Source organism: Panthera leo, chromosome D1, assembly GCF_018350215.1.
Source record: "Panthera leo isolate Ple1 chromosome D1, P.leo_Ple1_pat1.1, whole genome shotgun sequence".
In the NCBI taxonomy this organism is placed as follows: Eukaryota; Metazoa; Chordata; class Mammalia; order Carnivora; family Felidae; genus Panthera; species Panthera leo.
Window position 1 is genome coordinate 5,438,986 of NC_056688.1, and position 14,584 is coordinate 5,453,569.

The 14,584-nt window shown below is 37.8% G+C and overlaps 1 long non-coding RNA gene across 1 annotated transcript; it reads right to left on the reverse strand.

The window, feature by feature from the left end:
- Positions 1–283: 283 nt before the first annotated feature.
- On the reverse strand, positions 284–7,203 carry LOC122200018. The gene is made up of 3 exons (XR_006193697.1): positions 7,119–7,203; positions 1,543–1,643; positions 284–456 (listed from the first exon to the last, which is right to left on the reverse strand). It is a non-coding gene; the product is annotated as an uncharacterized LOC122200018 (long non-coding RNA).
- Positions 7,204–14,584: the final 7,381 nt, after the last annotated feature.

The following is a 14,584-nucleotide window of genomic DNA, read 5'->3' on the forward strand; positions in this document are numbered from 1 at the left end:
TTCATTTCAATCTTTTATCATGCAAGCATAGTTATACTGTACTTGTATCTTGATTGATACAGTGTGACAGACAGAAATAACCACTTTCCTGCTCCTGCTCAGTGGAGACTCACAGTTGTATTTAATAGTCAAGAGTTCAGGTATTACTGCTCAGTCCATGCACAAAGTGGCTATGGTACCACCATTGACCCACTGGCCATAGGTCAACAAAAAACAAAGAATCCAAGTGAAAATAATAAGTTTACTTAGGCTGCCACTGCAACATTAAAATATAAATTAGCAACAAAACATTCAGAATTATTAGGCATGAAGAAAAATCTTAAATATTGGGCGTAATTAAGTGAGCTCCTCAAAGACAGAAACTATGCCTTATGGATTATTTCAGTCTTAGGGCTGAGCCTTCTTCTTGGCATTTGGTGACAGCCCATAAATATTTGTTGAAGGAACTTGTTGGTCCTGCTTGAACAGAGAAGAACAGTAAGTCACATTTCAGTGAGCCTGGAAAACCATGACAGCACAGGTGGGTCTCTAAGGCTTCAGCAATCTCAAGAAATAACACATTTTCTCTAGCAAAATACAAAAACCAAAAGACAGGTAAAGCTACCTACACCAGGATAATCTCTACAATGACTGCTACCTTCCTGTGTTTTAGATCATTGGAGGAAAAGGTTACATTCATCAGCCCTGGAAATTGGATCACCCAGCCCAAGTTAAATCTGGGCAGCTTAATGATTCTTCTTTCTTTCTCTTCCTCTTCTCTTGGTATGCAAACTTAAAACAGCAGCATCCCTTCTCAAGAATGACTAATGAAGTTTCAAAGGAGAAAAGATATATTTAACTGAGAGTCCCATGATTAGTCTCCGTGTAGTATATTTTCAGAGATAATTATTTTAAAAGTAATTCACCCTTTATAAAAAAGCACCCTGATCATGTAACATCAGTCCTTCAGAAGAGAGGAGTCTAAACACAAATGGGTTAAAGAGTCAGGTGTCCTTGTACTTGTACATTGAGCCATTTACATAAAATTTCTGAGGCAGATGCATCTTACACTCAACGATATTACTGTTGCCTTGCCTCCTGCCCTCCTCTCTTTCTTATCTCCTCCATCCTCCTAAGCCATCTCCTCTCTCCCTCATTCTCTCCCTTCCTCCCTCCTCCACTCCTGCCTTCCCTTTATACTAAATTCTAAACAAACCGCTCTTCCACACACCCCAACCCTGACTCCACAACACACACTATTCACTGCTTTGTGTTCTTGTTCTTTCCTTTGTCAAAACTAATTTAGTCATACTGATTTAAACTACCTATTGTATCTTTACTTTGTTTGACTTTTTAAGGTAATATTTATATATTAATAAGGGCTTTTATTTGAATAAATCCAGAACGGAGAAGTCTTAATCTAGTAAGACACGATAATGCTATAGTGACAAGGTTGAACTTTTGTATACTGGAGAGAGAGGAGAATTATATTTATCAGATTGCTACACATGAGGCAAATGGGTGGAGAGAATAAAATAATGCAAATTGTTTTGTTCATATTACCTCAACCATTTGAGTGACAGAGACCTCAGTGGCATAGTTTGTTCAGAGAGGCGTGAAATTCCATGAAGTTAGCTTTCTCGCAGACAGTGTCTTAGGATTGCCTGGGGGTCCAAAAGAACAGTCAGTGTCTGACCCTAGTATTTATTGCCATTTTCATACATATATTTCTCATTCATTTGACTCAACTGGAATATCTTCTTTCGATCCTTGGATCCATAGATTGATTGAGTCTTAGATTCCTCTTTTATAAAATAGGAACAACAATTATTTTAAAGAGTCACTGTGAAATTTAAGTAGAAAAATAGGTCTAAAGTATCTAACATAACCGAATGCATAGAAGACACTCTGGTAATGGAAGTATTTTATCACCCTCTAATCCTTCAAAGTGGTCTCTGGGGCATCTGAGTGGCTCAGTCAGTTAAGTGTCTAACTCTTGATTTCAGCTCAGATCATTATCTCACAGTCACAGGAAGGAGTCCCATGTTGGGCTCTGCACTGAGTACAGAGCCTGCTTGGGATTCTCTTTCTCTCTCTCTCTCTCTCTCTCTCTCTCTACTTCTCTTTCTCTCCCCCCCCCCCTCTCTCAAAATCAATAAAATATCATTTAAAAAAACACAAAGTAATCTCTCTCACCTATGATCACCACAATACTTGCACCACTGTCTTTCTGCCTGATTTTCTTTCTTGAATTCTGTCAAAATGTTTTTTTTAAAAAGTAGACCACTTGTATAGTGGGACCCTTGAATTGGAGGAGAGTAAATTTTCTCCTATCTCCTCTGTATTCTTTGGAACTTCTGGGGAGACAAGTAAAAAAATCATGTATAGCTTTGACAGCATGGACTAAGTGAGCTGAAGAGAACTTCCCTTAGCTATTTAATATTTGGGGACTTCATGACAAAATGCAGCATCCCCTGGGTACACAAGGTAATTTTTCTGTAGCCCTTTTACAGCCCAGAGGATGGAAATCCAATATGGAGGTCCACCTACTGACATCTGTAAATTTGGTCATGATCTTTCAGCAGAAATAATGACCTGGAGATAATTGCCTTTTAAGTAAAAAGTCAACCAGGTGACCAAATACTTTCATAGACCAAGACAGATGTCATTCACCCTGCTATTTCAAAGAGCTTCCTACAATCGTTTACTTTTTTTTTTTTTAAGCCACTAGAGGACACAATTCAAAGAATAGGAATTGCTATGACCTTTCTTCAAAACTCACCTCTTTCAGGGAAACACCAACTGCTTTCTTTGGTTTATAATTGTCTCATCTTTGTTTAGCATCTGGCCACTACTAAATCTAGATGATCTGCTTCTGAATGAGCTGTATCCCACCCAACAGATGGTCTTGAATCTGGGCATTGTATGTTCACAGTTTTGGACCAGCTTCTAGTCTAACTGCCAAACGACAGAGATGTGAGTTTGGCTTACTTCTATTAGGGCAATGATTTACACTGAAAAATTTGCTGAGTGGAAACTGACTGGTTGTAATATGAACATTTAAGTCAGTCTTCCCTTGCTACTGTGAGTCAAATAACAAGCCAGTAGAGCCCTGAGACTCCACTAATTTCCCAGGAGTCCTTGCTCTTGCTTCCTGTCACCCAATTCCATTGCAATAACAAGTCCTGTCAAATTTACTTTTCAAAATACATATTTAGTACACTCATATCTGCCCATCTCCACTCTCTGTCCCAACTACTGTGTTTTCTACTTTAGTCTACTTTCATGTAACTTAACTGACCATCTACGGTCTACTCCTGGCCCCCTCAACACATCTCCTGTGCACAGAAGCAAGTAATCTCTTAACACAGAAGTGGGATCATAGCATTGCTGAACCTTACCACCCTTTAATGATTTCTTTCATGCCTCTCCAAACTTACTATCATTTTCTCCTTCATTGGAATGTAAGTTCCATGAGAGCAGAGTCTATATCTGTCTTGTTCACAGCTGAATTCTAGAATCCAGAATTAATTAATGGAGTTACCATAACTGTAATCCAGCCTTCTATCCTAACTGACTCAATATAACCTCAGTAGAGTGGACTCCTAGCCAATTCAGGAAACTTTTTTCCAGATAAGTTTGTCAGGGCTGGGTCCTGGAATTCTGGATACAAGAACAGTGGTGGCATTGCCCCTACTCAATGACAGGTGATGACAGCACCATGACAGGTGATGGGAGAGTGAAGACAGTGTCTAAAGCATTTTAGGCTAGACAGAACCTAAAAATGAGTCAACAAATCAAACAGGCATAGACAAAGAACAGGAACGGGTGGCGGGGGGGATTAAGATGAAGAGCAAAGGAGATCTGAAGAAAGACCTTTGAATCAGATGCTGGAAAACAGGGACTTGAGAAATTCCTCATCCTAAGTGTAAGGTACAATCTTAGTCTTTAATACTCATGGCATGACCCTGCTGGGAATAAGTAAATTGTCAGAGAGGCAGGTTGCACACAAGTTTTCAACCCTCACCACCATCTTTAAATGTACACAGTACACTTCACAATATACTTACTGTTTTTCTCATTTGCTTATTCATTCATTCGTCATATAATATTCGGAATTTATGAATAGCTTTGGAAACATTAAATACATTGAAATTCAGCTTATTTCAAAATGTAATGCTATCCATCTTTAACCAACTAGACTGATTTTCCCATTTCTAATACTACTCCTTCTTCTCTTACTTGTCCTTAGGATTCAGTAATAGTCTCCTTGTCATCTTGGGTTTTCTAAAATTCCCCCTGGTTTCCCCTTACATAAGATTCTTTTGCATGTACAGTGGCCTCACATCTTTCAAGCCTTGAAGAGTGGCTATCTGTAAAATTTCTAGATTGTGCATGCCTTAAAAACTGGTACACTGTGTTAAATCTTGTGTTTTCCTCATATAATTTAGATACGGACATTTAGTGCATAAGTGCTTGGCAAATATTTCAAATCTATTTGCTGCTTAGTAGGGTCACTGTTCCCAGGTTGAGTTATTCCTCTTATTCACTACTTAATTTGGACATATGAGAAGACCTTTCTCAGCAGTTTCAGACTTGTATTGCATCTGTCTGGCAGCCACAATACATTCTCTTGCTCTCTCAACTGGCTCCTATAATATCTTTTTGGTACCCTAAGCCGGAGTAGATTTCTGTTTCTACTTTTTGATTATGGCCAACTTGAGTCCTTTAGTGTAACCGATCCAGGAATTCACAAATATTACAAGTAAATACATTTTAAATATACACACACACATATTCATTTAGAGAATATTGTAAAAACTGCATTTTTTTCAAATTTGATACACTTTTTTTCATTTTCAAAGTAACACATGGAAATTAGAAATTTTTGCCAGAGCAAAGAAAATCTTTATAATTCCAGCTCCACAGTAAGCTTTGCATTGGGAAATATGATTGCATTTTTGTCCATTTCTCCCTACCCTTTATCTATTCACTTTGGAGCCTTTTTCTTTTTCCACTTCATATGGAAATCTTTCATGACATACTTATCAGTTGCCTCATACTCTTTGTTATCCTCTTTGCTTCAAGTCTGTCGACTTCCCTTGAGAAATTTAAATAAAACAAAAGGGAGGTGCAAGGTACTGAATATTGTATCAGGAACAATGTTCTGTGTTGTACGTCCTTCAATTATTTTTAATATTTCTGTGAGCCATCTGTATACTCTGTTAATAATATTGGAGTCAGCAATTCATGTGCAGAGGCAGTGATGCAAACAAGGGCTCACTTTTATTTTGGCTTGTGTTAGTGCCTTCCTGGTCCTAGAGGTCCATTGTTTGGTCACTCACACAAACACACACCTGCAGGATATGGCTCTGTGGGGGTGGTCAGGAGAGGCACATCAGTCTCAAAAGAGAAGGGGAGGGAGGGCAGATAAGGCAGGATGAAAGCAAGTCTCAAGTGGAGTCCTCTTCAGGTTCAATTGCTTTTGCAGCTTTTCTCTTGCTCTTTGTACAGAGTTGGAAGTGTGACATTTTAAAGTTAGTTTTTATAGAAACAAATGTCAGGAGAGGTGAGTCATTCTAATATCTCTAAAAATAAATCCAGGTTGTCAAAGAAATCAAAACTTTGTTCTCAAGTTTAGCCTGCAAGAGAGCAAGAGTCTTCCCACCCTGTGGGTTGTGCAGCTGCTTGAGGTAATCCCAGAATTTGAGGGCAGCACAGGGCTGCAAAGGTTGAAAATAGGTAGTAGAAAGAGCTTGGGAGTTAGTCTTTATTTAACTGGAATGTAGCCCTCAGGAAATGTACTATATTGAGAAGAAGAGAAAAGATTTGACTGTTTCAAATGAGGGCTAAGACAGACTTACCTCCATTGTTCAGATTTGAAGTGTAGCTTTATCAGCAGCCTAGAAAGTTAACATTTGATAATAAGCATCCATAGTGGAATGAATTAAGAGGGGAAAAAAATCTCCAAACCCCTTAGCAGGATGTTTGGGATCCTAGGCTAGGCCCAGCATGTGCCCTAATGTAAACACATCAGTTCAAAAGGAAATAAAAATTGAGTTTTTTATTTCAGGGTCAGTAAAGCTGTCTGTGTTTGGTTTTCTCCCATGTGCCTTCTCTGTAGCCCTCTCTCCCATTTCAACAGCCATCCAGTATCCTTTGGCTTTCTTGTACAGGGCTGGCCAAAGAATAAGTGAATATTTTGTCCTGCCTGTTCTCTTGAGAATAGAAAGTGATCACATTTTGTTGTTGTTGGTTTATGTGTCCCAATGAGAACATCCCTGTGTTGTGCTAGGGATTAGTGTTAGGGTGTTAAGTAAGAAAAAGTCTGTATGATGGAGATTCCATTTCACTGTGAAAACCAAAGAGTGACCATACAAACAATAAGTAAATAGTATAACTGATGTGGGGTCATTGGGCACAAGGGTCAATAAAGAATTCTTAAGACATTTTACAGTGAAAAAAGGTGTTTTATATTATAGCCCAGGAACAGGACCTGTGGGCAGAAAGAGCCACTCTGTGATTGTGAAACATGACTAATAATATATTTTTAAGTTGGGGATGGGGAGTTGGTTAGAGATAACAGAAGTCTCCAAAGCGATTTCCTTATGTTAGAGAAAATTTACAGGATCCTGGAGGCCTGGCTATTGTCAAGCTGAGGTTGCTTTTAGTCTCTAGTAAAGCATCAATATTAAGACAGTTGTGAGTTCCTTGAGGGATGTCACATGCTGCGTATCTCAGGGACTTATCAATGAGCTGCAAGTTATAAGGAAATTTAATTTTATCTACATTTCTCTTGCCTTTGTTCTCCTCATCATTTTCCCCCTGACCTTTAAATATTTAAGATTGCTGAGGGTGGAAAGTCTTCTCTTCTATATCTACTTCCTGCTGAATATGAGCATAGGGATGTCTCTACCTATGGGTGACATTGGTCAGTTGGGGAATTTATATACTGGAGTAACCAAAGGCAGAGGCAGCCCAGTACAAGGTAGACAATATATATGAATTTCCTTGAGAAGAAAGGATCATCTGTCAGCTGGAAGTTGTGGCAGTGAAGGAGTCTCGGCACCAGGCAGAGAAACATCAGAAAACACAACAAAATAAGATTAATATGAGAAAAAGAAGCCCAATAAAAAGACCTGATACTTGTCCAAAATCCTCTTCCAGTCCAGGAGTTTACAGAGCGAGGTCATTTAAAGCACCAATCCATATCTTTTTGCAATCCTGTTATATTTTTGTGATAATCTGCAACATACAGAACATTCTGTTTTATTAATGAAGCATGTTCCTCCTGTTGCTGTTAAGACATCTCAGACCATTCAATTTTGCTTTATGCATTTGAGTTATTTCAATGTTTCATAATGTAATGCTATTTTGAGAGTCACTTAAGGCCTTAATTGTGTAGCAGGTGGTGCTAGCCATCATATAGACTGTTTTATTCAGCAAGCAATTCAGTAATCAATAAGAGGAACTTCTATGGAAACAAAAGAAAATTTTCAGTTAATGGTTGTAGAAAATTACAAACTTAGTGTCTTAGTCTCCAGTGCTGCCAATGAGAAGATTTTTAGATTTCAGAATTGAAGCATCCTCGGATGGAGTGGGAACAGGCAGCAGGAATCAGATGACTTTTGGTTTATAATTCAAATGTTTCTGGTGATCCTTTTGAATGACCCATACAGCAACAAGCACAAAGATTCTCCATACACAAGTTTTGTGACACTTTCTCTGAAGCCCACCTCACGTTGTCCAGCATCAATTTTCAGGGCTTCAGGAAAAAGGGCAATTTTGGTTTTTAATGACTTTAAATTATTACATTGAGAGAATATTGGAAACTTTAATTTGGAGAGCCATAGCCAGATATTTGAGAAACCCAGAAGAATTCAGATTTTAGTGTACTTTACAGTAAATAGTATTAAAATCTAACATCTACAAATATGTGTTATGAAAACACATTTTCTCTCTATAATCACAATCATTTTTATCAAAGATAGCCAAATCAAGACTAATTTGTTTGTAAAACAAGCCAGTTTTAATAAACATGGCATGATTATTTATATACACTCACCAAGAATAATGACTGAGCATCATAGATCTTTTGAAATCTGCCTTGTTGGAACTTTTTATAAGGAATCTCTAGAATGAACTTTTAAGCACCTCTTAAGGCCAGAAGCCATGCCATCAGGCTTGCCTGCAGTGCCTGTAGATTTGGGCAAATTCCTCTTCTCAAGGGCCTCCAAATATCCGAGATTCCTGTACCTGCCAGGAAGTGACATTCTTTACTCACGTGGTAAGGCTTCTGGGAACTCTGTATGCAAGGTATCAGGCCAACATTTCCAAAGGGGATTTATTGGCTCCATGCTTCATGAAGTCAGCCGTAGTTCCTTAAAACTGTATGGTCATATCTGAGTCTATGCATGTCTGTCAAACATGACATTCCAGTCAAAGCTTTGGTAATATAACTGATGTTTCCACTGGTATCCTGTTACATGGAGAACAGATTCTCATTAAACTTATGCAAATGATTATAATTGCCACAGGAGAAAAATATTCACTGACAGTTTCTGAGTTTCAGAGGGTTCAGGTAGGGAGAAAAGTTAAACACTTCAGTTTGTTCACAAAGGAATATTTTATCATGTTTTCATATATCATGGATATCTTAAGAGAAAGTAAACAGTCTGGAAGAACAAACATTAGAGAACCAACAATATTTCAAACAGGAGTCACAAAACTATAATCATGTTTCTCAATTAATTTAGTCCCATGTTACTAATTCTTGTTCGGTTTGAATGCAACTTTTTCCATTAATTCTGGAAATTCTTACCCATTTCAGTTTTGCGATTTTAAATATATCAAAACCCTGCAATTGGGGGCACCTGGTTGGCCAGTTGGTTAAGCATCCGACTGTGTTTTGGCTCAGGTCATGATCTCATGTTCATAAGATCAAGCTCCTCACTAGGCTCCACACTGGGCATGGAGACTGTTTAAGATTCTCTCTCCTTCTGCTCTTCACCCACTTGTGCTCTGCCTCTCTCTCTCCCTCTCTCTCTCAAAAACAAAACAAAACAAAAAACCTGTATTTGTCAAAAGTCATTTTAACGAATCTTCCTGAAGATGAAACACATTTTGCAAGAGAATAAGAACAATAACTATAAATGACAAAAGACTCAAAAATGAACATGGTTAAGGAGAGAATTTGTTACAATAGAGCTGACAAGGAAATCCAGTTATTTCTATAACACTTGACTAATCAGAATACCAAGTGATAGCCTTATACCAAAACATATCAAAACTTTAGAAATTACATATAATTCCTGGAACAGTTACAGCATTATCCAAACAATACAATCTAAGGCTTATTATTCATTTGACAGTGCTTCCCAAATAACTTCACATACCAATTAAACCAGCCTAATTAATCAAAAAGACTTCATTTACAACTCAAATGTCATCAAGCTTGTCAAAACCCTCAGAAAAATTTGAAGCTCATACCTAAGTAGGATTATAGATCATTACAAAACTAGTATTTACATTTAACCAAGGGAGCAATAAGGAATTTTACAGGAAGTTATATATAAAAACGTAGCTTCTTTGATACTGACAAAGTTTTGTTGTTGTTGTTTGTTTTTATTTTATTTTATTTTTTTTATTTTAGAGAGACGATGTGAGTAGGGGAGAGGGAGAGAACGAATCTCCATGCTGAGCATGGAGCGTGATGCAGAGCTCAATCCCACAACACCAAGAACATGACCTGAGCCAAAATCAAAAGTTGAATGCTCAACCAAATGAGTCACCCAGGTGCCCCATATTGAGGAAGTTTTCACTATCATAAGTAATCAAAGATGAGGAAGACAGAACATAGAAACCTTGTTTTTCTGGGAAGATAAAGAAAAAAAACCTTTTTTTATAATTCCTATTAAGAACAGACCCACAAATCAAGAAAACTTTGTCTTTTTAATAAAGAGAATAGCAGAATGTCAATCTTACACCAGTGTACTTTTAAAGTCCATTCATTTGAACTTTTGTCCTGACCACACACAAAATTATTTTGCAAAGATTACCCTTCACAAACCTTGTACAATTTCCTTTTTCATACAGATTTTGTCCTAAGCCTTTTCTCTCTAATTAGCCAGTCTTATTTTAGGAGAAAATTACTTCCTTTTTTCCTCAACAAAATATATTCTAATTCCTTTTATCTTTCTCATATACCTCCTCCTTTCCTGCACACTGTTTTGCTTCTCCCATCATCCCCAAGTGTCTTAACTATATTTATCAGAACTTTGATCTAAGAAACCTTAGTTTCCAGTGAAAACTAAGCAGTGACTGATATGGAAATGTTGGGGTTTAGAGCAAATGGTCAAGAGAGAATTCTTGAGATGTCTTAGGTGCGAAAAGGCGGTTTTACTAAAACACGGGGACAGGTCCCCTGGACAGACCTGCATTGGAGTCATGAGAAGTGACTGATTATATACTTTCACATTGGGAGGGGGTTAGGGATAGCTTAAGTCTCTAAGAAATTTTGGAAACAAGGTTTCCAGGACCTTGAGGTGGCTAGCTGTTGTTAGGAAAACGTCATTTAATGAGGTTCCTGGGTGGCTCAGTCAGTTAAGCATCCGACTGTTGGTTTCAGCTCATGTCATGATCTCTTGGTTCATGAGTTTGAGCCCAGCATCAGGCTCTGCACTGACAGCATGGAACCTTCTTGGGATTCTCTCTCTCCCTCTCTGCCCCTCCTCTGTTCCCTGGTCTCTCTCTCTCTCTCTCAAAATAAAAAAATAAACTTTAAAATGATTTTTATTTTTTTTTTATTTATTTTTTTTTTTATTTTTTAATATATGAAATTTACTGTCAAATTGGTTTCCATACAACACCCAGTGCTCATCCCAAAAGGTGCCCTCCTCAATACCCATCACCCACCCTGCCCTCCCTCCCACCCCCCATCAACCCTCAGTTTGTTCTCAGTTTTTAACAGTCTCTTATGCTTTGGCTCTCTCCCACTCTAACCTCCTTTTTTTTTTTTTTTTTTTTTTTTTTTCCTTCCCCTCCCCCATGGGTTTCTGTTATGTTTCTCAGGATCCACATAAGAGTGAATACTACGTGGCAATGAGAAAAAATGAAATATGGCCTTTTGTAGCAACATGGATGGAACTGGAGAGTGTGATGCTAAGTGAAATAAGCCATACAGAGAAAGATAAAATGATTTTTAAAAAAGAAAATGTCATTTATTACTGTTTAGTAAAAATTCAGTCCTTAGACCCTTCAGATGTGTATCAGTGGGTCATATGCTTGAGGGATGTTTGCCATCATCATATATCTTGGGGGGTAAAGATAAAGGAAGTTTCCAAAGGAAGTGGGTTTTTTTATTTGTTTGTTTTGGGTTTTTTTGTTTGTTTTTAGAGAGAGAGAGAGAGAGTAAGTGGAAGAGGTTACAAGAGTAATTTGTCAATGGGTTGTAGTAGTAAGGAAATTTAATTTTTTATGCCATTGTCTCCAACATCAGTAACCAGTTGTGAACTGTTTGTTACACCAGAATTCTCTATATTTGAACTTTATAAATACAATTTGAAATTCCTAAAAACATGCTTTTCCATAGTACAGTCTTACAGCAAAGCACAGGGCACGTTTACCAACAAACCCAAGAATCCTTAGTTTCTGTGCAATGAGATGCCAAAAGCACAAACCTACATTCAGTAATCAAAGCTTCAGTATTTTATCTTATTTGGAGAAGACATATATCCAGTGAATTCAATCCAGTTTATCATCTAACTTAGTAAAAGTTGAAAGTTTTAGGTTACCAAATATTTTGAAAGCTCTGAACCTTTTTATTTATTCATTCTACTTGTTTTTTAACAATAACCCATGAAACCTTTGAGACAGAAAAAGTTAACCTTCATATGAAGTCATATTTTTTGCTGAAAAATTGCAACAGAAATAACACACGCTTATTTGGCTTTCAGTAAACCTTGGTAGAATTAAAGTTTTATATTTAATGCCGCTAACTCTAAAGATGTGTATCTTAATTAAACTAACACACTTAAATTAGTTTGAATACAGAATATGATGCACCTATGTCCACTTAAAAGTCAGTTCTTCACTGTCAACTTTTCCCTGGGGCACTTGTGGGAAAATCTGAAGTGGGTGGTTGAAGTCCAGGGAGGAGTCCCTGGACACCCCATTGATTAAGGAGGTGCTCCAGTTTGAATCTCATAAAGGTGTGGCCCAAGAGCTTGGAGTGCTAGTCGCTCCTTGAAAGCGAGGGTAGGAGGACCAGGAGCCAGTGGCACTGGAGGCACAGAGGGTGGTATAGGAGTGGATTATGCAAGCCACACCCACGGCGGTGCAGAAACAGAATGGGCAAGGGGAAGGCAGAAGAGGCGAGGTTCCACCAGCAAGGCCGGAGGCAGATAAGAGCCCAGAGGGCAGAGAAAGAAGCTTCCCAATCCTAAAGCTGGTCAGCTCAGACAGATGAACAGATACACGTTTTCTTTTCACCAGCAAAAAGTGAAAATAGGCAGTCCATGTTGGGCAGGGGAAGACAAGGAACCGCCCTGAAACAAAGGAGTTTGGGCAGCTGCTTGGGAAGATTCCCTAAAGTCCCCATCCCAAGCTACACTAACCAGACAATTGGCCCCCATTATCATAACCATTAACCTGGGAAATGAATGAGGGAGAAAAATCCCCCATACAAGAGTCAGGCCACATTTGTCCAATCCTCTCAAGATACACTTCACATCTTGAAAAGAAACAAAGATGAGACAGTAATTCAGGAAAAAGAGGGAAGTATGTACAGGATCTTAGCAGAGATGGGGTATTGAAGTTTAAGAACGCATTAAACGGCTATTTTTCCTCATCTAAGGAGTACTGAGGCCACGTGTTAATGGAGAAGAAGACAGGTTTTTTTCTTCTTTATATCTTTCAATCCACATTGGCTCCAACGGGTTAACAGAATAAAATACATGAAAACAAAATTAACCAAGGAGGTAACAGATGTGCACACTGAAAACTACAAACATTGCTGGAAGAAATTACAGAAGAAACCAATACAGGCACACCTCAGAGATAGTGCAGGTTTGGTTCCAGACCGCTGCAAAAAAGTAAGTTGAATGAATTTTTTTTGTTTACCAGTGCGTATAAAATTTATGATTACACTATATTGTAGTCTCTTAAGTATGCAATAGCATTATTTCTAACAAACCAATGTATATACCTTAATTTAAAAATATTGCTAAACAACGTTAATCATCACCCAAGCTTTCAGTGAGTCTTAATCTTTGTGCTGGTGGAGGGTCTTGCCTCGATGTTGATGATTGCTGACTGATGACTGATCATGGTGGTGGTTGCGGAAGGTTCAGGCAGCTGTGGCAATTTCTTAAAAGGAGCCAACAATGGTGTCTGCCTCCTTGACTGACTCTTCCTTTCATGAGCTATTTCTCTGTAGCATGTGATGCTGTTTCAAAGCATTTTATCCACAACAGAACTTCTTTCAAAACTGAAATGATTCCTCTCAAACTCTACTGCTGCTTTATCAACAAAGTTTATGTAATATTCTAAATCCTTTGTTGTAATGTCAACAGTCATGACAGCATCTTCAGCAGGAATAGATTCCGTCTTAAGAAACCATTAATAGAAACAACTCCTCATTCATTAAAGTTTTATCATGGGATTGCAGCACTTTTGATATAATCATGAAAACATTTGAAAACGTGACATGGAGACATGAAGTAAACAAATCCTGTTGAGAAATGACACGAATAGACTTGCTTGATGCAGGGTTACCACAGACTTTTCGTTTGTTAAAAAAAATTAAAAAAGCACTATCTGTAATAAGGTATGCCTGTAAGTAGAAAGGCATCCCATGTTCATTGACTAGAAAACGTAAATTGTTAAAACGTCAGTACTACTCAAAATGATCTACAGATTCAGAGCAATCCTATTAAACGTTGACTTTTTTTGCGGACGTAGAAAAATTTATCATAAAATTCATATGGAGTTGCAAAGGACCTTGAATAGCCAAAACAATCTGAAAAAAAAGTTGCTCTTACCCTTCCTGATTTCAAAACTTAATGCAACGCTACAGTTGTAGAAACACTGTGGTGGTGGCATGAAGACAGGTATACAGAACAATAAATGGGATTAACAGTTCACAAATAAACCCTCACATATACAGTCAAGTGATTTTTATGAGGGTGTCAAATGGATTCAGTGGGAAAGAAAAGTCTTTTCAAAAAAATGATTGTGGGAAAACTGGACATTGGAAACAATGCAAAAAATTTTAGATCCTTGTGTTATACCATATCTAATTAACTCAGATATATCTAGAACATATAAAGAAAACTTGTACAACTCAACAGAAAAACAACTCAATGTAAAAATTGGGCAAAGAATGTGAATAGACATTTCTCCAAAGAAGATACACTCATGGCAAAATAAGCACAGAGGATGTTCAGTATCACTAATCATTAGGGAAATACCAGAACCACAACGGGATACCACTTTACAGCCATTAATTAGGCTACCTATTATTAAAAAACAAAAAGAATGTTTACAAAATTAGTGTTGGTGAAGTTGTGGAGAAATCAGAACCCATGTGCACTAGTGGTCAGAATGA